At 41.6% G+C, this 22,622-nt stretch overlaps 1 long non-coding RNA gene across 1 annotated transcript in view; it reads left to right on the forward strand.

Moving 5' to 3' along the window:
* LOC107180700 overlaps nt 1-21,181 on the forward strand; it is a 37,015-nt gene extending 15,834 nt beyond the window's left edge. Inside the window, exon 3 of the long non-coding RNA XR_001511456.2 lies at nt 20,770-21,181. This is a non-coding gene — a long non-coding RNA (uncharacterized LOC107180700). The remainder of the gene's footprint in view (nt 1-20,769) is intronic.
* Nucleotides 21,182-22,622: the final 1,441 nt, after the last annotated feature.

Genomic DNA, 22,622 nt, shown 5'->3' on the forward strand with positions numbered 1-22,622 from the left:
CAAATCCAAGTCGAAAAATGGCTGCCTTCCCTGGGGCTTGTAGCTGCTTTGAATGCAGAAATAGTTACTCGAGATTTATCAACCTGTACAAATGTTTGTGGGGAGTGCCAGAAATTGCTGGTTTTTTCTGGATGTCCATTCCCTCTATTCCTTCTTTAATAACGGAACTCCTGTTTTGTAGCCAAACACATAGTTGCCTAGAATAAAGATTAGTGTTTCTTGGTCCCTTCTATAGCTAGCTGTGGTTAGGTACAGAGTTTTGGCCAATTGGAATTGTGTCTGTGAGCGCCAGGGTGGCTCATTCGGTTGAGCGTCCGACTTTGGCTCAGATCATGATCTCACAGTTGGTGAGTTCGAGCCCCGCATCGGGCTCTGTGCTGTTAGCAAGCTTTGGATCCTTTGTCCCTCTCTCCGTCTCTGTCCTTCCCCTGCTCAACGCAGTCTCTTTATCAAAAATAAATTTTAAAAAACATTTAAAAAGAAATACAATAAATTATGTCTGTTTACATGTTTTTTAAGCCAAAACAAAAAATTAATACAGTCAATTAGTGCCTTTCAAAATAATTGGAAGTGTGGGTGGCGGGAGGCTGCCGTCTGAACTACTGAGTTCTAGAACATTTTGTTATTGCTGTAGTCCGTCTTGGAGCGTGAAGTGGAAGCCAAGTGACCTTCCTGCGTGCCTGATGGAGACAGAATTATCAAATCAGGCCCTTGGTCACTTATTTCTAGGCTCGGTTTATGTGCACGAGAAAGTTCTTTCTTGTTCCCGCCACCGTTGCGTTGGATTTTCCGTCCCTCAGAATGGAACCAAACCCCCACTGACACAAGTTTGATCACAGTCATGATTGTTACTCACGTGGTATTTTTAGATATGCTACTTCAACAAAATTCACACCACATATTGTTATCTGGGCCTAGCACATCCAGAAACGTGGACAGTGCTCTCGTGTGGATGCGGCAGACACGGTCGGCCTAAGTAGGAGGCAGAAACGACCAGAACATTTCAACAGAGAGGCGCCAGTGCAGTGCAGGGGGTCGGAGACCTAGAGGGTAGAGGAGCCAAGCGGAGGACAGGGAGGTGATTTAGAGATTATCAACAGCTGCTACCACCGCTGGGCCAAAGGGACAGAGGGAATTGGTACAGGTTGTATCATTGTTCCCATTTACTCACTACCCTCCCAGGCTTATATGTCCTGCCTCATTGATATGCAGCTTGCTTTGGCTAAGAAAATGTGAACAGAAGTGATACACACTTACAGACAGCTGGCATCACGAAGTCTCCGTGACAGCTAGGCAGCTTGATAAGCAGGCAGCACTGGGCTTGGAGTCAGGACATCTGCATTCAATTCCTGGCTTGGCCACTTACCACCTAATAGATCTCGGGCCAATCCCTGGGCTTCGCTTGGAAGCCATTTCTTCACTGGGGGGACGGCCTCAATGATGGATTTAAACTGATCGCTCAGCGTCCCTTCAGCCTTCCGTTTATACGTTGGATCAACCACACAATAACTGTCCCTTAAAGGAGACATTCTTGTCCCTAGATTGAGTACTTTACTTTATTTTCCCTGTGCTTTGATTAAACATTGTCTTTGTCCTGGGACGCATTCACCAATTGAGTGGTTGTTTCTCCTTCTTCTTCTTCTTCTTCTTCTTCTTCTTCTTCTTCTTCTTCTTCTTCCATGAAACAATGCAGTGCAAAGTCTACTCATTCCAATTGTTTTTTGTTAACTCATTCCAGGTTTTTATTTTCTTTAAAAAAATTTTTTTTAACGTTTTTATTTTAGTTTTGAGAGAGACAGACAGAGTGTGAGCAGGGGAGGGGCAGAGAGAGAGGGAGACACAGAATCCGAAGCAGGCTCCAGGCTCCGAGCTGTCAGCACAGAGCCCGACGCGGGGCTCGAACTCACGGACCGTGAGATCATGACCTGAGCCAAAGGCCGACGCTCAACGGACTGTCATTCTAATTTTTAATAGAATGATTCCATTGGCTGCAAGAAAGAATGTCAGTTTTAGGAGTGACTTGGCAGGTGCAGGAGAAACATCAACACTTGAGGGCCTCAGAGAAATGCAGATCCTTTCAAGCCGTGTTGAGTGTTACGATAAAGAAGTTTTTAAAAGGAGCTGTAATCCAATCTTTTAGTCCCCCCACCGCCCCCCAGCTACACTTCCATACTCCCAATTGGGCTTGTCACCTGCCCTGTCACCACTTTCCTTTCCTCTTTTTCAGTGGGAGAAAGATCACATTTCACTGGAGTTACACCAGCAAGATTTCCTGAACTACCAAGGACATCTCTGGTGGTTTTAAACCCTGCACAGAGTTGTGATTAAAGGGGGGGGGGGGAGGGGAGGAGGGGTGAAGAGTGCCTTTTTCGATGGTCACAGTAAGACCAAGAGTACTTTCCAAATCTCTATATCAGAATACATTAGTGATGTGCTTAGGAGTCATCCTGCTAGGTTCTTCTCAAGTGCCAAGTGCTGGCATGGGGGTAAGAAGTCACCCAGAGGAATAGTAGAGGGGAGACGGCTTAAGAGAAAGGAGGTCTCCTACCTGCCTGGCTGTAACCGAGCTACGCCCATCTCTCCTAGGCACTGTCCTGGGATCTCTTGCCAATCCTTCTGACTGATGGCCACCTTGATTTCTAAATCAATGGGCATGAGGGAGGCCATCATCCTCTCATAGGGCCTCGATTCCTCAGAGCTATCCATATGCACAGGCATTAGCTTGGTCCTTGGGCAGTGGACCCTTGGTCTACCAGGTTGGAAGTCTTTCAAAACAGAACCATGTCTAATAATCCAGCATTTGGGTTTCTATGACAGCGGATCTTCCTGGAATTTTTTAAACTAACATATGCAAAATAAAAACATGGCCTTTCCTGCCTTCACCAAGAAAAGACGGTGAGATTTCATTCCATTTCCCACCTTTCCTCCACCAACAGGCTTGCGTCTGTTTGTTTCTATTTCTTTAAAATTTTTAAAGCGTTTTTTTAAATGTTTTTTTTTTTTGAATTATTTATTTTGAGAGAGAGAAAATGAGAGGCGGAGAGAGGGAGAGAGAGAATCCCGAGCAGACTCGGTGCTGTCCACGCAGCTCCTCATGTGGGGCTCCATTGGACAAATTGTGAGATCATGACCTGAGCTGAGATCACGAGTCAGACGTTCAACTGACTGAGCTACCCAGATGCTCCTCTTTTAAACCTTTAAAAAAGTAGTATAAATAACACATTCAGAGTATATTAGTTTCCTGTTGCCGCTGGAATAAATGACTGCAAACTTAGTGGCCTCAAAGAACACAAATTTATTATCTTCCAGGGCTACAGGTCGGAAGTTCAAAATGAACCTTAGGGGCTAAAATCAAGGTGTCAGCAAATCTGTGTTCCTCTGGGAGACCGTAAGGGAGAATTCTTTTCGCTGTGTTTTCCAGCTTCTAGAAGCTTCCTTGGCTCTTGGCCCCTTCCTTCCCCTTCACTCCACTCTCTGCTGCTGCTGTCACACCTCCTCTCTGACTCTTGCCCTCTGCCTCCTTAAGGCCCCATGTGGTTATACTGAGTTCATTACGATTATCAAGGATGATTTTCCCACCTCAAGATCTGTAGCTTAATCACATTGGCAAAGTCTCTTTTGCCATGTAAGGTAACAGTCACAGGTTCCAAGGATTAAGAAAGAGACATCTTGGGGCACCTGGGTGGCTCAGTTGGTTAAGCGTCTACCTCTTGATCTCGGCTCAGGTCACGATCTCACGATTTGTGGGATGGAACCCCACATCTGGCTCTGCGCAAACAACACAGAGCCTGCTTGGGATTCTCTCTCTGCCCCTCTCTCTCTGCCTTTCATTTTCTCTCTCAAAACAAATAATAAAAAATAAACATTTTTTTTTTAAAAATGCTTTAAAATTTTTTACACTTGATCTTCGCCAAAAGGCCGAGAAGCGATTGTGCTTTAAAATTTTTTAAAGAAATAGAGACAAACGGAATTAAGCCTGTCGGTAGAAGAAAGGCAGAGGAAATCCCTGCTTCGGATTCTGTCTCTCCCTCTCTCTGCCCCTTCCTCGCTTGCACTCTCTCTCTCAAAATAAATTTACTAAATAATTTTTAGTTACTAAATTTATTTACTAAATAAATAAATTTACTAAAAACAAAAAAGAAAAGAAATAGACACCTTTGGGGATCATTGTTCTGTCTACAGCTGTAATGCAATCTTTACATTATTATCTATTATCTATTACATTATTAATTCTTTCTGCTTGTTTACTACCAAACTCTAAATAGCATGCTTATATATTTCTATTTATTGATTTGTAAACTTTCAAATATCTGTTGACTCCCTGAATTTAACACACTTGCCTCCCTCTTCACCCCCCAACATTCCCTTACTTCTCTAATTTAGGTAGTTGTATGTTAACTAATTTTGACACTGACTTTTGACATTGTTTACCGGTTGCCCATAAGTAAAACACAAAAGTTGCTGTATTTACAATTTCCCCCCATGTTTCCTTTTACTCGTCTGTGCTTGGTTTAAGTGACATCCTTAGTTCTTTACTGTCAAGGATTATTTTTCTCTAATTGTCGTTAAGCCTTCTATGTTCTTTGTCTACATGTCTGTAGACTAATTTTCAAATTAAGCATAATGAGTCCAATATAATGATTCTGAAGGTATTAATCACTAAAGAAAAAATTAGGGTGATCAGACCTACAGAAAAGGAAATGCAATCCTATATCCTTGAATCTGTACCTCTTGAAGGAAAAAATTCCAAGCATCAAGTCAATGGAATTTTCCCCCCCAGCAACTACTCGAAAATGGTTCACATTTTAATTTGCCTTATATATTCTGTGACTTTCTTTGACAGCTTTTGTTTTACTTGGGGCTGTATTGTTTTTATTACTTTCATGACTACAGAAGAGTGAAATCTTAATTGCATATTCAAAATATATATTGAATGAACATCATGTTTTTTTTTAAGAGACTTCTGACTTCCTGATTAAATTAGAGCCACTTTTTTTCAAGACAAGCTGCCTACAGTCATCCCAAGAATCTCTTTTTTGCATTCTCTTGAATGCATTATACTATTTTTTAAATATTTTAAAAAAAGCTTTTAATGTGTATTTTATTTTTGAGACAGAGCACAAGTTGGGGAGGGGCAGGGAGAGAGGGAGACAGAAGATCTGAAGCAGGCTCTGTGCTGACAGCAGAGAGCTCTACGTAGCGCTTGAACTCATGAACCGTGAGATCATAACCTGAGCCAAATTCGGACGCTTTATCGACTGAACCATCCAGGCACTTCTGCATTATACTATTTTTTAGATTATATATGTTCTTGCTTGGAATTCCTTTTGATTTTGCTAAAATAACTCCTCAAGTAATTTTTTTCCAGAGATGGTGCAATGAAGGTTAGCTTCCCTGGTCCTTAGCTGTTTGGAAGCATTGGTAATCATTTCTTATATTCAGTTGAAATTTGGGCCAGGTATAGAATACTCATTGCCAAACTTTCTCTCAAAATCTTGAAGTTAACCTTTCACTTTCTTGTGGCATTCATTGTTGCTGATCTGACACCAGTAGGTTGTTATTTCTTCATAGGAACTTTTTTTCTCTTTTTTGGGAAATTTTGGGTATTCTCTTTCCTTTCTTTGAAGTGCTTTAATTTTACTGGGATGTGTCTAGTTTTACATCTTTTACTCTCATTCATCTTCCTTAATTTTTCGTGCTCCTTTTAAACTGGAAGACCCACGTCTCTTCAGTTTTCCCCAGATCAGGGCATTTTTCTTCTATTATTTCTTTGATTATTTCCTCCATTCATTTTCTGTGTTCTCTGTTCTGGAACATCTCCCATATGGGAGCTGGACCATCCGGAGTCATCTTATATGTCTCATATCTTGCTTATTACTTTTGCTTTAATTGCTGTAAGATTTTTCTAATATTAGCTCTTAGGACTCTAATTTGGATTTTATCTCTATTTTATGAGTTAGCTTATCTATTGAATGTTTTATTTTGATATTTATGTCTTTAATTTGTGAGAAATCTTTCTTGGTTCTTTTCTTGTGTGCCCTCTCTATTTTTGTTTCATAGGGACCTGTTCTTGTTTTATGGATGCAATAGCTTTTTGGATTTCCATCAGGAGACTAATTAGATCTTAAGTATTTCTCTTCTGTTTCCTAAGCAACCTATTCTCCCTGGTCACTACTTGTTCATGTGATCCTGTTTATTCATGCACAGAGAAGGGAACAGTGTGCTAATATGTTGAGAACAAAAGAGAGAGGGAGGGAAAAATCAGGTTGAGTGGCATCCAGTGACCAGTTAACATGTGACATGATAAGCATGTTGGATTTATTCCATGTGTGATAGGAGCCACTGGAACTTTGAAGTCAGGAAGCAATACGATTTGGTATCACTCTGGAACGGTCACTCTGACCAGTGAGTGGAGAAAAGACTGTGAGGATTTGAGTTGACGAGAAATTAGGAGTCACAGGGCCCATCTGTATCTGAGAAGGGGAACGGCACTTGCATGGTGTGGTATGTTGTCATGGTCCCCATTTCCTCAGGGACAGAGGTTCCTGAAAGAGCAGGTCTGTGGACACTAGTGGAGACAAGAGGCAGGAGCCGGGGGTGCAGCGGTTGAGATCAGTCTGGTTGGATGGGATGGCAGAGGTGGGGGGAGCAGGGAGGTCACGGCCATGGGCTCTGCTCCTTATTCTACTTGTTCCATTTTCTACCAATTCAATTTCTGAAAATTCAGCTCTGGACTTGCTGAGATGATAAGGAGGGACGAGGTGGGAGTGAGTGAGCTGAAAAAGAAGGAGACAAAAGAAGGCAACCTCATGCCGTGATTTGAGGGGAGAATACCATTCCTGCTTCCTGGGGGTCACTGGGGCTTACTGGATCAGGGCAACTGCCACTTTGAGGGTGGCACAGTGTTGAAAACTTTTTGAGTTCCTCAACATTGTCCCAGGTCAGAGGGGAGCTGTGGAGTAAACTGGAAGGAGACAACCATAACGAGTTTGAATACCAGCTCTGTTACTTGTTATTCTGTGTAGCCTTGCATTTAACTTCTCCAACTTCCCAGTTTTTTTTCATTGTTAAACAGCTCACGGGGTGCCTGGGTGGCTCAGTCGGCGAAGCAGCCAACTCGTGATTTCAGCTCAGGTCATGATCTCACAGTTCGTGGACTGGAGACCCATGTCAGGCTTTGCACTGACAGCATGGAGCCTGCTTGGGATCCTTGTTCTCCCTCTCTCTCTGCCTCTCCCCCAACTCATGCTTTCTCTCTCTCTCTCAAAATGATATAAACATTAAAAAAACACACAAGAAACAGAACTCATAAAACCGACCTCACACGACTGATATAAAATTGTAGATGAGATAGTGTAGGTAAAGTATGCATACAGTAAATGCAAAACTTAGCATTTTATTAAGATTTACTCATTTTTCCCCATTCATCCAGTCATGTGTCACCACACAAGCCTGATGATGATGTTAATCAAAAGAACAGTCACGAGCATTAGCTAGTGATAACTACGTGTCAGATGCTGTCGTAAATGCTCTAATGAACTAAGTCTGTTAATTCTCACAACAACCCTAGGAGGGAGAAAGTGCTATCTCTCCGTCAGTGTTGACTAGGTAGGGCTGTGGTAACAAGCAAACCCAAATTTCAGTGCTTTCAACAGCAAAGATTCATTTCTCACTCCTATTTGATGTTGGCCTTAGGCCAGCTGTTGCTCGGCCGCTCGGTGTCAAGGTCAAGGGGAAAGCCCCTGTTTTGGTCTCATCGCGGAGGGAGAAGAGATGGCTGACCCGTGTGACAGTTCCGAAAACTTCTGCCCAGACACGTTGCCCATTACTTCCTCTCTCATTCCCTCGGACAGCTGGCATGGCCAAACCTGACACGAAGTGGGCAGGCGTCCTCACCTCTAGGAGGAGTACAAAAATGGAAATTGGAAGGGATCTTTGTTTTTGTAGGCGACGAAACTGACGCAAAAAAAAGTGGTTAAGCAACTTGCCCAAGGTGACACAGCTTGAACGTGGCAGGACTGAACCCCAGGGATCACATAAACAGTAGTAATAAACACTTCCCTGTCATAGGCCCTGTGCCTCCTTCAAAATCCTTTTAAATTATTTCTTGAAGTTTTTAAAAATTGTTTTATTTATTTATTTTTGTTTATTTATTAAATATTTATTTATTTTTGAGAAAGAGAGAGCACAAGGCGGGGAGGGCCAGAGAGAGAGGGAGACACAGAATCCAAAGTAGGCTTGAGGCTCTGAGCTGTTAGCACAGAGCCTGATGCAGGGATTGAACTCATGAACTGTGAGATCATGACCTGAGCTGAAGTCTGACACTTTACCGACTGAGCCACTTAGGCACCTCTATTTTTATTTATTTTTTTACGTATTTTTTGAAAGAGAGACAGCACATGAGCATGCGCAAGCAGGGGAGGGGCAAAGAGAGAGAGAGAGAGGGAGAATCCCAAGCAGACTCCATGCTCAGCATGGAGCCCAACGTGGGGCTTGATCCTATGACCCTGGGATCGTGACCTGAGCCAAGATCAAGAGTTGGGTGCTCAACCGAGTCACTCAGGTGCCCCTATGTTTGGAAATTAAAAAAAAATTTTTTTAACGTTTTATTTTTTGAGAGACAGAGAGAGACAGAGCATGAGCAGGGGAGGGGCAGAGAAAGAGGGAGACACAGAATCTGGAGCAGGCTCCAGGCTCTGACCCCACAAATGCAAGATCATGACCTGAGCCGAAGTCGGACACTCAACCGACTGAGCCACCCAGGTGCCCCATATGGAAATTTTAGTAAACGGCGAAAGATTTATGCGATTTGAAGAGAAACCAGAGCAACCCATATGGAAATTTTTAGGGAGCATCTCACGTGTGTTCACAAACAGATCCTCTCAGCCTTGACCAGTTGGTGAGGTCTCTGCAATGTAAAAAAAGCCACATAAAGGTACCTCCTCGTTATCTCTTTTTGATGTTGAATCGCTACCTACCTTAGACTCTCTTGCTACTGACTAACTGGTCCTGAAGCTGCTGGGGCCCATCAGAACTCTGAAGTTTCAGCATCGAGTTCGGAATTCAGCTGTGGGTGTTTGTTCTGTCGGCACTGCTTTGGCCCCATGCCATCGAAGTGTGTGTTTGGGCATAGGGGTTGACACCCCTGAGGTCATGCTATGCCATCCTGTCACCCTGGACCCAAAATTCAGTTGCCGTTTGCTCTCAGTGTATCATAGTGATTTTGTTGAATTAGTTTTTTGTGTTCTGAAAAAGTGAAATGTTCGTATTATAACAAATAACATATAGTAACAACGTAAGAAAGCATATAATCTTGTTTCCATTCTCGCCTATTTCTGCCTCACTCCCCACTTTCCAGGATAAAATCTTATATTAGTTTCTGATATTATTATTATACTATATGTACCAGATTTTTCTGGAACGTCTTTTTTTTAATGTTCATTTTTGAGAGAGAGAAAGAGACAGAGCATGAGCCAGGGCAGGCAGAGAGAGGGAGACACAGAATCCGAAGTAGCCTCCAGGATCTGAGCTGTCAGGATAGAGCCCGATGTGGGGCTTGAACCCACGAACGCGAGATCATGACCTGAGCCGAAGTGGATGCTTAACTGACTGAGCCACCCAGGCCCCCCTAGGACTTCTGAATCAATGCTAGCAGTATATTTTTGTCTCCTTTTCTTTTTTTCTTCAAGTTTATTTGTTTTCACAGAGAGAGAAAGAGAGAGTACAAGTGGGGGGGGGGGCGCTGCAGAGAAAGAATTCCAAGCAGGCTCCACACTGTCTGCTCAGAACCCAGCATAGGGCACCAAATCAAGAGCCGGTCTCTTAACCGACCTAGCCACCCAGGTGCCCCTTTTGTCACCTTTTCTTACACAAAAGGCAGCTTCCTATGTATTATTCTGGATAATTATGGGTTGAATTGTATCCCCGCCCAAAATATAAGTTGAAATCCTAAGCTCCAGTGCCCGTGAATATGGCCTAATTTGGAAATAGGATGTTTGTAGATGTAATCAAGTTAAAATGCGGTCATTAGGGTAAACCCTGATCCAGTATGATTGGTGTCCTTATGAAAAGAGAAATTTGGACACAGGCATGCAGGGAGAATGGTGTGTGATGACCGAGGTGGGGGCTGGGGTCATGCACCTGCAAAGCCAAGGAAGGCCAAGGATTGCCCGCCGAGAACAGAAGCTGAAAGAGGCAAGAAAGGACCCTTCTTTAGAGGCTTTAGGGCCCGGTGACCCTGCCAACACCTTGTCTTTGGACTCCCAGCCTTCAGAACTATAAGACAATACATTTCTGTTGTTTTAGGCCACCTAGTTTGTGGTGCTTTGATAGGGTCGACCTGGTGAACTAGGACATGCCCTTTCCTTTTTTTCACTTAATAGAGCAGAGATTTTCTGAAGCAGTACAAAAAAAACTTCCCTGTTGTGAAAAATGCCACATGATATTCCATGATGGATTACCATAATTTATTTACCTTGCTCTACCGATAGATACTTGAGTTATTTTCAGTTTTTTACTGTTACAATCTCATAATGAATAATCTGGTGCATATGTCACTTCATCAGGGTAGAGTTATGGAGCAAAGAGTATCGTTATAGAGCACATTTCCAGATATGGAAATGCCAGGGCAAAAGGTGAATACATTTGTGATTGAGATATTCCTGATTGCTGAGCCGGTTTGCATTTCTACTGGCAGTTTGTGGGAATACTGGTTGTCCTACATACTTGCCAAAAGAACGTGTTGTCAAAGTCATAGACTGAAAATGGTATTCAGTGTTGTTTAAATTCCTATCCCCCTTGTTTAAGTGAGATTAAACCTATTTTATAGGTGAAGGGCCATTCATATTTCTACAAAGTAATTGTATCCATTTTTATATCGGGCTATTAGTCTTTTCTTATTGGTTTCTACATGCCTTTTTAAAAAAATTTTTTTTAACGTTTATTTTTATTTTTGAGACAGAGAGAGGCAGAGCATGAACGGGGGAGGGTCAGAGAGAGAGGGAGACACAGAATCTGAATCAGGCTCCAGGCTCTGAGCAGTCAGCACAGAGCCCGACGCGGGGCTCGAACTCACGGACCGCGAGATCCTGACCTGAGCCGAAGTCGGACGCTTAACCGACTGAGCCACCCAGGCGCCCCTACATGCTTTTTATATATTTGGGAAATGTTATAATTTACATTATAATGTACACTTATAATGTATAATTTCCATGATAAACATTATTTACATTAAATTAATATTTAAAAATTTGCCCCCCAATCCCATTTTTCTTTTTACTTTGATTTTTACATTTGCAGTTGAGGAGTTTAAAATTTTTTTATGTAGTCAATTTATCAATTTTTTCTTCTATGGTTTCTGATTTGGAAGTTTCCAGGAAAAAATCTTCCCTGCTCTAAAATTTTAAAGGAATTCACCCATGTTTTCTTTTAGTGGTTTCATATTTTCATCATCTTACATGTAAATATTTGATCTATTTTGAATTTAGCCTGGTGTAGAGTGAGAACATTGTTTGAAACTTTTCTCTTTCCAAATCTCTTCTCAGTTGTCCGAATACCATTTGTTGATATGAGATTTACTTTCATCCCACCTATATTTTGGCTAATGTCTGGACTTTTTATCCTGCTCTATTTTTCTGTTTATTTGCGTCCCAATATCAAAATATTTTAATTGTTGTGTTTTAATAACATGTGTTTTTAGTAGGACAATTCTATATTCACTACTTTTTTGTTTTGTTTTGTTTTTCCAAAAATGTTCTGGCTCTTGCTTTCTTATTTACGTATATTGACTTTAGAATCATCTTTTCCAGAGGTCTAGTATATAAACAGAGTTTCCATTTTTATTCATTACATTCTCTTTCTTTAGGTTTTAGACAATTTAATGTGATCTTTCCCTCCGATGACTGAGAGATCATCACCGACCCAAACTTTACACACCTCTCTTTCTTTCCTAGGATGAGTACATCCTGACAGACTTTTGAACTCTCACATGCCCCCTTCCTGCTGGGGACCCTGCATCCAACAGGCTGAATCCTACCACTGTCACAGTTCAGCAATTCAGGCTCGAGCAGGATTTTTTTTTTTCCTTTTATGTTTATTTGTTTTCGAGAGAGAGAGAGAGAGAGAAAGAGAACGAGCAGGGGAGGGACAGAGAGGGGAAGACAGAGGATTCGAAGTAGGCTCTGCGCTGACAGCAGAGAACCCGACATGGGGCTCGAACTCAAGAACTGCGAGATCATGACCTGAGCAGAAGTCAGATGCTTAGCCGACTGAGCCACCCAGGTGCCCCTCGAGCAGAACCTTGAGGACACATTCATTCATGCTACCAGCAATTTGTTAGCACCTTCTTGAATATCCAGGAATAATACAAATCTAATAAGAAATGAATAGCCCTATTGGGGCATCTGGGTGGCTCAGCTGGTTAAGCGTCTGACTCTTGATTTTAGCACAGATTTGTGAGTTCAAGCCTTGCATTGGGCTCTGTACTGACAGTGCGGAGCCTGCTGGGGATTCTCTCTCTCTCAAAATAAATAAATAAGCTTTAAAAAAAATAAAAAGAAATGAATAGCCCTATTAGAAGAAAATTATGAAACTTTTCTGAAGGACGTATACAAAGACATATAAATAAAAAGACATATTCTGTTCCTGGAAGGGACCATTTAATGATATTTTTCTCTAAATCAATTAATTATTTGATGCATTCCAATAAATATATAAGTGTGATTCTCTTCTCACTTGAAATGATATTTTAGTTATTAAAAAAATTTTTTTAGTTTATTTATTTAGAGAGGGAAAGAAAGAGAGAGCGAGACAGCAAGCACGAGCAGGGGATGGTCAGAGAGAGAAGGAGAGAGAATTCAAAGCAGGCCCTGCACTGTCAGTACGGAGCCCCATGTGGGGCTTGAACCTACAAACTGTGAGATCATGACCTGAGCTGAAGCCAAGAGTCAGACGCCCAACCGACTGGTCCACCCAGGTGCCCCGGAAACAGTATTCTAAAAGTTCTGAGAGAATAACGGGAGAGCTTTACAAATATTCTGTAATGAAGAGTACTGAGTAAAACATCTTTTACCATGATAGTAATCAAAACAGTGCGGTACCAGTGAGGGCCAATGGAATAAAATATTGGACCTGGAAAAGGGCGAATTATATGAGAACTTGGTTTATGATAACATGACATTTCAAATTGGATGAGGAAGTATAAAGTGTTCAAAAAATGGTAATTTTGAGATACAGGTTGAGACACTTCAATAAAACACCAGAAATACAGCTTTGAGTACTGCTCCTCAAGGTGTGGTCCACACACTGTGTGTTTGTGGTCATGAAGAGGGAGGTCCTGAAACTGAGTGCGAGCATTTAGAAACTTTTATAGTGATTTGACATTGCCGTGACCTTCAAACGTATGATCGCCCTCCCGAACAGAGTATATTGCATTATGGAGGTTGAGAATGCATGCTATGTGGTGAAGGTCATGGGCAGTGGGATTTAAAACATTTTTGAAATTTTGGTAACTAGTAATTATTAATAGATTTACTGATTGTTTTAAGAAGTATTAATAATTCTTTTATTTCTTAGCCAAGGCGGTTTTAATCTCATCGTTGAACATTATTAGCTTAATGAAGTACATGGTTATTATTTATTTTCTAGCTTTAGAACAGTAATAACCCCAGAAAAGGCATAAGAGTCATACAAGGCACTCCTATATTCTCCTATCCAGATTGCCCCATGGTTACCATTCTATCACATTTGCCTTATCACTCTTTCCCTCTTTCAAGGTGCGGACACGGCAGATAATACTTTCCGAAATGGCTAGAGCAACATGTCATTGTTCCACATGCTCTTCTAGAACTCAACAAAAAGTGCGGTCTGTGTTCTCTGTTCTTGACCTCCTTGGATGTGTGACTACTGTAAACAATGGCATACAGCATAAGCGAGCTTATGTGACTTCTCAGATTAGGTCATAAAAAGGCTACACCTTCTGCCTGCTTATCTCTCTTGAGACACCCTAGGAACCAACTGCCATTTTGTGAGAAAGCCCAGAACATACGGCTAGGCCACATATAGATTTTCCAGTCAACAGCAATCAGCATCAGCTTGGCTGACAGCCAATGTCAACCACCAGACAAGGGAGTGATGATTTAGCTCCAGCCTTCCAATCTCCCAGCTGAGGTCACAGACAGACATCACGGGGCATAGACAAGCCCCCCTATGCCGTGTGCTGTCTGAATTCCTGACCCACAGAATCCATGAGCATAATAACTGATTGTTCTCTGCCACTCACCTATAATAACTAGAACAACGCTTTCATGATCTTTTCTTCTGAGTCATTAGAGAACAAATTACAGGTAGGAAGCCATTACCTGTAAATGTTTCCTAAAAGCAAGGACAGCCTCCTGCATAACCACAGAGCTGCCATTAAGTCAGGAAATTAACATTGAGACAATACTAATTTCTAACCCCCAGATCCCATTCGCATTTCACTGACTGTCCCAAAAATGTCCCGTACAGATTTAGGATTCAGTCCAAGATCACCGGTTGCATTTGGTTGTTTTATTTAGTTGCTTTCCATCTGGGACCACTGCTCAGGCTTCATTTGGATTATCTGACTTTGACAATTTTGAAAAGTGTGTGGGCAGCTTACTTTGTAGAATGTTTCTTGGTTTTGGTTTGTCTGATATTTCCTCTTGATTACATTCAGGTTATATAATATTTTCAGGAATATCACAGAAGCGACTCCGTTGTTTTCTAATATATAGGAGACACACATTTTAAAAATTTATCACTAGGTTAAAATTGTGCCTGCCGTGTTTCTCCATTGTAAAGTTAATGAATGTTTTGTACTTGGTATTTTGTGTCAATTTCCTGTTCTTCATCAAAGTTTACCCCACTAATTCAAGCGTCCATTAGTGATTCTTTGCTTCTTCCGGTTACTACTATTGCGGCTGCTAAATGTTGATTTCCTAATTCCATTATTTCTTCTGCATTTATTAGTTGACTTTCTATTACAAATGAGAGTTTTCTCCTTTCTCGTGTATGTATGTCTGACTCATGATTCCTATTCAGTGCATTAATCTGTAACTTAATCATTATTTTATACTCAGATTGTCCCAGATTGGGTCCAGGAGATAGTTTTCTTCATTCTTTGGGCACTTCCTTCCTCTCTGGCACAAAAAGATGCTCTAGACCTCCAGCTTACTGGCTGCTTTTGTAAATACAGTTTAAGTGTTGTCTATAGCTACCTTCACACTCTTGCAGGCGCATTGTATAGTAGGTGTGTATTTATTAAAGTTGTTGTACCATTTTACACTCTCACCAGCAGTGTGCGAGAGTTTCAGTGGCTCTACATCGTTGCCAACACTTGGAATTGTTAATTGTTAAAAAAAAAAAATATTTCCTTACGTAAATAATCTCTACCCCCAACTTGGGGCTGAGCTCACAACCTCTAGATCAAGAGTCACATGCTCCACTGACTGAGCCAGCCAGGCACCCTGGGATTGTTAATCTTTTTAATTTTTAACCATTCTAATGAGTCTGCAGATGTATTTCACTGCGGTTTTACTTTGCATTTCCCTGATGACTGGTTATGTTGAGCATATTTTCCTGTATTTTGCAACCATTTGCATATCTATTCAAGCCTTTTTTAAAAAAATGGAGTTATTGATCTTTTTGTTATTGAGTTGTAAGAGTTCTTCCTTTTATCGTAGTTGACATTGAATGTTATATTAGTAATGGTTTCAGGCGTCCAACAGGGATTTGACAATTCTGTACACCATACAAAATGTGGATTTATAGAGAAGACTTCTCTTTGCCCACTGAATTCCTTTGGCATGTTTGGGGAGAAAGAATTTACCAAATATAAGTGGGTCTATTCCTGGAGTTATTTTACTGTTTCAGGGAGCCTTACGTCTCTCCTTTTACCAAACCCTTATTTATTTTTTTGTGTCTTAATTATTATAACTGTATAGTAAGTCATGAAATCAGATAGTGTTATACCAACTTTCTTCTTTTTAAAAACTATTTGTGCTCTTCGAGGTCTGTAGGAATTTTCATCACAAATTTTTTGATTGACTTGCCAATTGCCGGTCAAATCGCCTGCAGAGGGAGAGATGAGGATTATGCTGATTCTATAAATCAATCTGGAGAGGATTAACAACACTGACATTTCTGATCCATGGACATACCATATTGCTCCACTTAGGTCTTCTTCTTTTTTTTTTTTAATTTTTTGATGTTTATTTATTTTTGAGAGAGAGAGAGAGAGAGAGCACGAGTGGAGGAGGGGCAGAGAGAGAGGGAGACACAGAATCCGAAGCAGGCTCCAGGCTCTGAGCTGTCAGCACAGAGCCCAACGCAGGGCTCGAACTCACGAACTGCGAGATCATGACCTGAGCCGAAGTCAGTCACTGAACCAACTGAGCCGCTCAGGTGCCCCTCCAATTAAGTTTTCTTTAATATCGCAGAGAAATATTCCTTTTCTTTTCTTCAGTGAAGAGGCCTTGCATATCTTTTGTTAACTTTAATATGCCAGGTTTTTACAATTTTTGTGTCATTTGTGATTATTGCACTTTTTGAAATATACTTTTATTAGTAAAGAATAGTAAGAAAGTATTGGGGGCCTGTCTTCGTTTTTCACTTCATGTTTTCTAGAGATTTAATCTTATACAATTTTTCAAAAGACTCAGGCTACAAGAGACTGTCCTTCACCATGGGGAGTTAGAAATGCACACTTGTCTAGAGGCTGAGGTCTGGGCAGCTCTTTCAGTTTTCATCATCTGCCAAGCATTCCTGGAAAGGGGGCAAACTGAGCTAGGGCAGTGCATGCCCAACTGGTTTGGAAAAATGGTCTGGAAGGGCACACATCCATCCTGCTCATCTCCCATGGCAATTCCTTGCTGAAAGGGAGGCCGGGAAACGTAGCTTTAGCTTGCTGACGTGGGCCCAGTTAGAGCTCCTACTATGGGAGAAGGGGAATATGGACACTGATAGAGTGGTGGGACAAATGGCACTCTGTCACTGTCGATCTTTCTGGACGCCTAAGTGTCAATGCACTCCTGCCTTCCAACGCAGCATACGTACTCACACCTCTTCAGATGAGACATCGTAAAAGGCTCGCTCGGGTTAATGGCTAGGATCTCAAGCTGCTATGCATTCTCCTCCCTCAAGTCTATAGGTGGCTTCTCATGATCTGATGACCTTCTGTGGACCAGAGAACCACGTACCCGTGACAGATCCCAGGGAAGGGCTCCAGCTCCATGGAGGACAGCAAGGGTCATCGCTTGCTGTCCATCGCTTGCTGAATAGAAGGTCCAAACACATCTGCCTATTGCATTTTGGTATCAAAGTGGCCACGGAAGACAGCACCGACGAAAACAATGCTTTACTTACATAGAAGGGGGACAGAGCAAGATTAGGTTCAATAGCGTGCCAGCAGCTCTCTCCCGGCAGTGACACAGGGCAGTTGGGCTATGCTCACCCCTCCTGTGCTGCAGTTGAGCAAACTCTGTTCCTTTCTCGTGGAGGACAGATATAACAGTGGGGTTGGCCAGGAGCCATTTGACACACAAGCTTTAAGCAGAGACAAAAGAGTACGCATTGAATCTGAAACAAGAGAAGATATTCTCACACAGGGTGATAAGCCTGCCCAGACCATGTGGGCTCTTTATCTCTTGGTGTTCCAGGCCCAAGGCCTGTTCCTATGCAACAGATGGGGGGGTAGAAAGACTGCACGCACGAGGCTGCCTTCCCCAACACTAATAACACAAAGAACACAGGCTTGTATACCCTCCTAAAGATGCACATTGAAATGGTAGACTAGGTCAAGGACAACTGCAATAAAATCCTTGTTTGGAAAAGAAACGAATTGTAAACGCCAGCCAACAGTGCTCCATAGCATTGATTAATTCTTGCAGGGCCAATTGTGAAGGCTCCTGGCCTTAGCGGTAGAGTGACTTTTAGTGCAGACCTCTGGGACGAACTCTGTCTCCATCCCCTACTTTTATAGTGAAGTAGATACCCAGACAGTCTGGCACAGACCCTTAAAGTCTGGGTCACATGGACAGCCTGTTTCTTGCCGGTGCAGGACATGCTGGGCCCCTCTTCAAGGGAAACAGACGAAAGTCTAATTGAATCATTCCATCTGGGTCAAAGCCCAGGGCCTTGCATTGATACACAGTCTTTTCCACGGTGTGTCGGAGGCTTTCTCATCTGGCTAGGAAGTAGCACCTGCCATTCCTCTCCCATCTCAGTGGCTAGAACTTTCCGTGTGGACACAACTGGCTGCAAGAGAACAGGATACGTAGACCTGAGCTAAGTAGCTCTGTCCTCACCTAAAACTTAGGAGTTCTTTTTTTTTTTTTATTAAAAGAAATGGTTTTTTTTAACGTTTATTTATTTTTGAGACAGAGAGAGACAGAGCATGAACGGGGGAGGGTCAGAGAGAGGGAGACACAGAATGCGAAACAGGCTCCAGGCTCTGAGCTGTCAGCACAGAGCCCGACGCGGGGCTCGAACTCACGGACCACGAGATCATGACCTGAGCCGAAGTCGGCCGCTCAACCGACGGAGCCACCCAGGCGCCCCAAAAACTTAGGAGTTCTGTTACTAAAGAACTAAAGAACGTAAATGAAGGATACTTGTGAGCAATTCGTCTATCTCGGCCACACGCATGATGTCTCTCTTCCACACCACACTGGTCCAGTCATGGAACTCAGCTTCCATGGCGTGCGCGCGCATGCGCGCACACACACACACACACACACACACACGCACACTTCTAGAAAGCTTTCGTTGGTGATAACAGACTACTCAGTTTGGGAGGAGAGATGGTGTCTATGTCACAAATGATGAAAATTATAATAAACACACCTTCTTATTCTTTAAAGAGCCTCATCCCTTTCACTCTGTTCCTCAGCCCCGCCTTCTGCTTTTCTTTACTTTGCCTGCTCTGTACTTCAAATTTGCTCCTCAGCCTTATTGCTGGGTACTTTAGATTCCTTTCTGTGTACTTGGCTATTCTAATTGCCCTGACAGTCTCATTTCCACCCAAATGACAGTGCTAAGGGATTTTGCTAAAGAAAGACAGTTCTTAAAAAAAAAACAACAAAAAAAGAAAAACAGTTCTTTAAAAGGAATTCAAGGGCCCAGCGATAAAATTATGATTTTGTGTAGGGTAGAGAAGAGAGTGGAAAGAAAAAAGAAAAATGTAAAGTATGTAAAATACATATAATTGCATAGTGAGACTATGGAAATTTTATTTTTCTGTTATTTTATGAATATTATTATAGAAATAGATTTGTAATGTAAAACATGGATTATGTTAAATAGTTATATTAAAGAATCAATAATGTTTTCCTGAAAATTGGTAAACATGTTGCATAATTTTTTTTTTTTGAGAGAGGGCACAAGTAAGTGAGGAGCAGAGAGAGAGAGAAAGAATCGTGTGAGGGGCAGAGAGCACAGAGAGGGAGAGGGAGAGGGAGAGGGAGAGGGAGAGAGAGAGAGAGAGAGAGAGAGAGAGAGAGAGAGAGAGAGAAAAGCAGGGCTCACCCAATGTGGGACTCAAACTGACAAACCTGAGATCCTGACCTGAGCGGAAGTCAAATGCTTAATTAACAACTGAGCCACCTAGGTGCCCTGTTGCATAAATTATATTCAGCCCAGCCTCCTATTTGCATTTCTATAGGTAAAAAAAAAAGAGGAGAGATTGCATAATAATAGCTACCATTTATTGAGTGCTTACGATGTTGGTAGGCAATTTACTACATACTGTATATGAATTAACCAATTGAATACTTATTACAACCCTATAAAGTAAGTACTATTTTCATTATTTCCATTTAATAGATAAAAAAGCACAGAGAGGTTAAGTTACTTGTGCAAGCCCACACAATAATATTCCGAACACTTGGAGTGCTTATTATATGCACTGTTCTATGAACTATACACATATTCATACTATCTAATTCTCACCTGGACCCTATGCGACAGGCATCACGATCTTCATTCACAGATGAGTAAACTGAGGGCCAGAAAGTTTTTGTAACTTTGCCCAAGGTTACACAACTAATAGGTGGCAAAGAGTTTGAATCTGGACAGTCTGGGTCCAGGTCCACGCTCCTAAACTTTGCACCCTTAAACATTAATATTCAGGGGCGCCTGGGTGGCTCGGTCGGTTGAGCGTCTGACTTCGGCTCAGGTCATGATCTCACTGTTTCAGATTCTGCGTCTCCCTCTCTCTCTGCCCCTCCCCTGTTCATGCTCTGTCTCTCTCTGTCTCAAAAATAAATACACGTTACCAAAAAAAAAATAACAAACAAAAAAACATTAATATTCACCACGTAAGCTTGTATCGTAAAGCTAACGAGTTTACCCTCTCAAACAAAAGGGTCCTTGCAGAGATTGCCTTTAGAATACCGAAGTCGGGGATGTAAAGCCTGGCGAAGCGTCTGACTGCTGGGTCACCGTGTGGGTTAGTAAGGTCTGTGCAATACTGCGGAATCTAGTTGGGTGCTTCCATTCACAGCAGGGCGAGAAGACTCCTACGAAGGCAGGGTTTGAATTACAGCAACCTAAAAACGAAGTGAGACCCTCGCCTGGAAAGTAAACATCAGAATGCTTATTCAAAAAGCAAAGCCTGGATTTGTTAGGCTCTCTCGAGAGATGCCATCATTATTAAAGGCCTTATACCAGCTGGCTTCCTGTGCTCGGCAAAGCCTAATGATGCTGACAGGTCACATAAGCTTGCACTAATGGGCTTGTGTTTTATTTATTCAGGTGCCGATTTGACATTTCCCAGCCCCGATGAATCTATGGATTTGGAAATCACCGGGTCCTCTCCATATATACTGTGATGTTATCTCCCCCAATGAAGGAAATGGGAAACAGGAAAGGCCTAGATTCCCTGCAGATATCTCTTATGGTTTACAATGAGAATTCCAATACTACGAAAAGCACTAGGCAAAATCTAAAACACAAATCATTGGTGTTTAACGTGATATATTGCGGAGAAATTTCTGGCACTGGAAGTCTTTCTTTAAGCAACACTTCCACACAGCGCCAACTAAATAATGGAACAACATCTGGACGCCTTCTAAATCGAGTATGAAATTATGTATTTCTCCCATGACACAGATGAGCCCAAAAGGCAACATTTCCTAAAATAAAAAAATGGAGGGCAAATTAAGTAGTGGCTAAGGGAGACTCTTGTGCTTTTTTCCTTTTATATTTTAAAATAACTTTTATTAGTGAAGTAAAACGAATATACAGAAGAGTGAGCAAATCGTGGATGTTTATCTTGGCACATTTTTACACGCACCTATGCAGCCACCACTTGGACCCAAAAAGCGAATGCCACCATGGTCTCAGAGTCCTTGTGTCCTCTTTAAAACCCCTGCCTTCCAAATTAATCACCATCTTGACTTATTTTTTAATTTAAATTTAATTTAAATTATTTTATTTAAAAAAATTTATTTTATTTTATTATTTATTTATTTTGAGAGAGAGAGAGAGATTGAGCATGCATGCGAGCAGGGAAGGGGCAGAGACAGAGGGAGAGAGAGAATCCCAGGCAGCCTCCACACTCACAACTGTGAGATCACGACCTGAGCCGATATCAAGAGTTGGATGCTTAACTGACTGAGCCACCCAGGTGCCCCTAGTTTTTATTTTACATTTTAGCACAGGCACATAAACCATATAAAATATATGTAAAATATAAAAAAAATAATCATAAGGCGAAACTTGTAATTATCACACCTGTCAAGGGATAAAAGTTGACCAGCCACACGGTATCCTACCACATGCCCCGTCCCTCTAGCAGGAAGACAGATGCTTATTCAGGTAATATAAAAATCATTTCCTGGTGCTATAGTTTTCCTAACCCATTGTGTATCCTTAAACAAATAAAGTTTAGTTCTGTTTTTTTTTTTTTTTAATATGATATTTAAGGGGTGGCTATCTAGCTTAGTCAGTAGAGTATGCAACTCTTGATCTTGAGGTTGTAAGTTCAAGCCCCACACTGGGTGTAGAGATTACTTAAAAATAATATCATTTTTTAAATCTTTATTGATTTTTGAGAGGGAGAGAGAGAGAGAGAGAGAGAACTAGGGAGGGGCAGAGAGAAAGGGAGACACAATCTGAGGCAGGCTCCAGGCTCTGAGCTGTCAGTACAGAGCCTGATTTGGGGATTGAACTCAAGAACCCTGAGATCATGACCTGAGTCTAAGTTGGACGCTTAACCCACAGCCACCCAGGCACCCCTAAAAATAATATCTTTAAAAAATGTTATTTTTAATCTGAATGTAACTTTTAATCTGAAGTTCCCGCTGTATCATCATATTTTATTTGTGCATTGTATTTGTTGAAGAAACCGGGTCTTTATCCTGATAGTGTTTCCCATTATCAGGTAATAATGACCCCAAATTTCAAACCTGATCATTTCAAATATGACCAAACCCATAACTCCAAATGGCAATTTATAGGCAATACAAAAGGTGTAGTGACTTCTTAAAATACTTGCGTAGATGCGCTCAACATATCCAGTATAGCTTCCACAGGAAATCAGGAGAAATGTTTGATTTTTTTTCCTTTAAAAAAAAAACAGTTAAAAAAAAATGAGTTAATTCCCT

The sequence above is a fragment of the Panthera tigris genome, chromosome B1 (genome assembly GCF_018350195.1).
Source record: "Panthera tigris isolate Pti1 chromosome B1, P.tigris_Pti1_mat1.1, whole genome shotgun sequence".
NCBI lineage: Eukaryota > Metazoa > Chordata > Mammalia > Carnivora > Felidae > Panthera > Panthera tigris.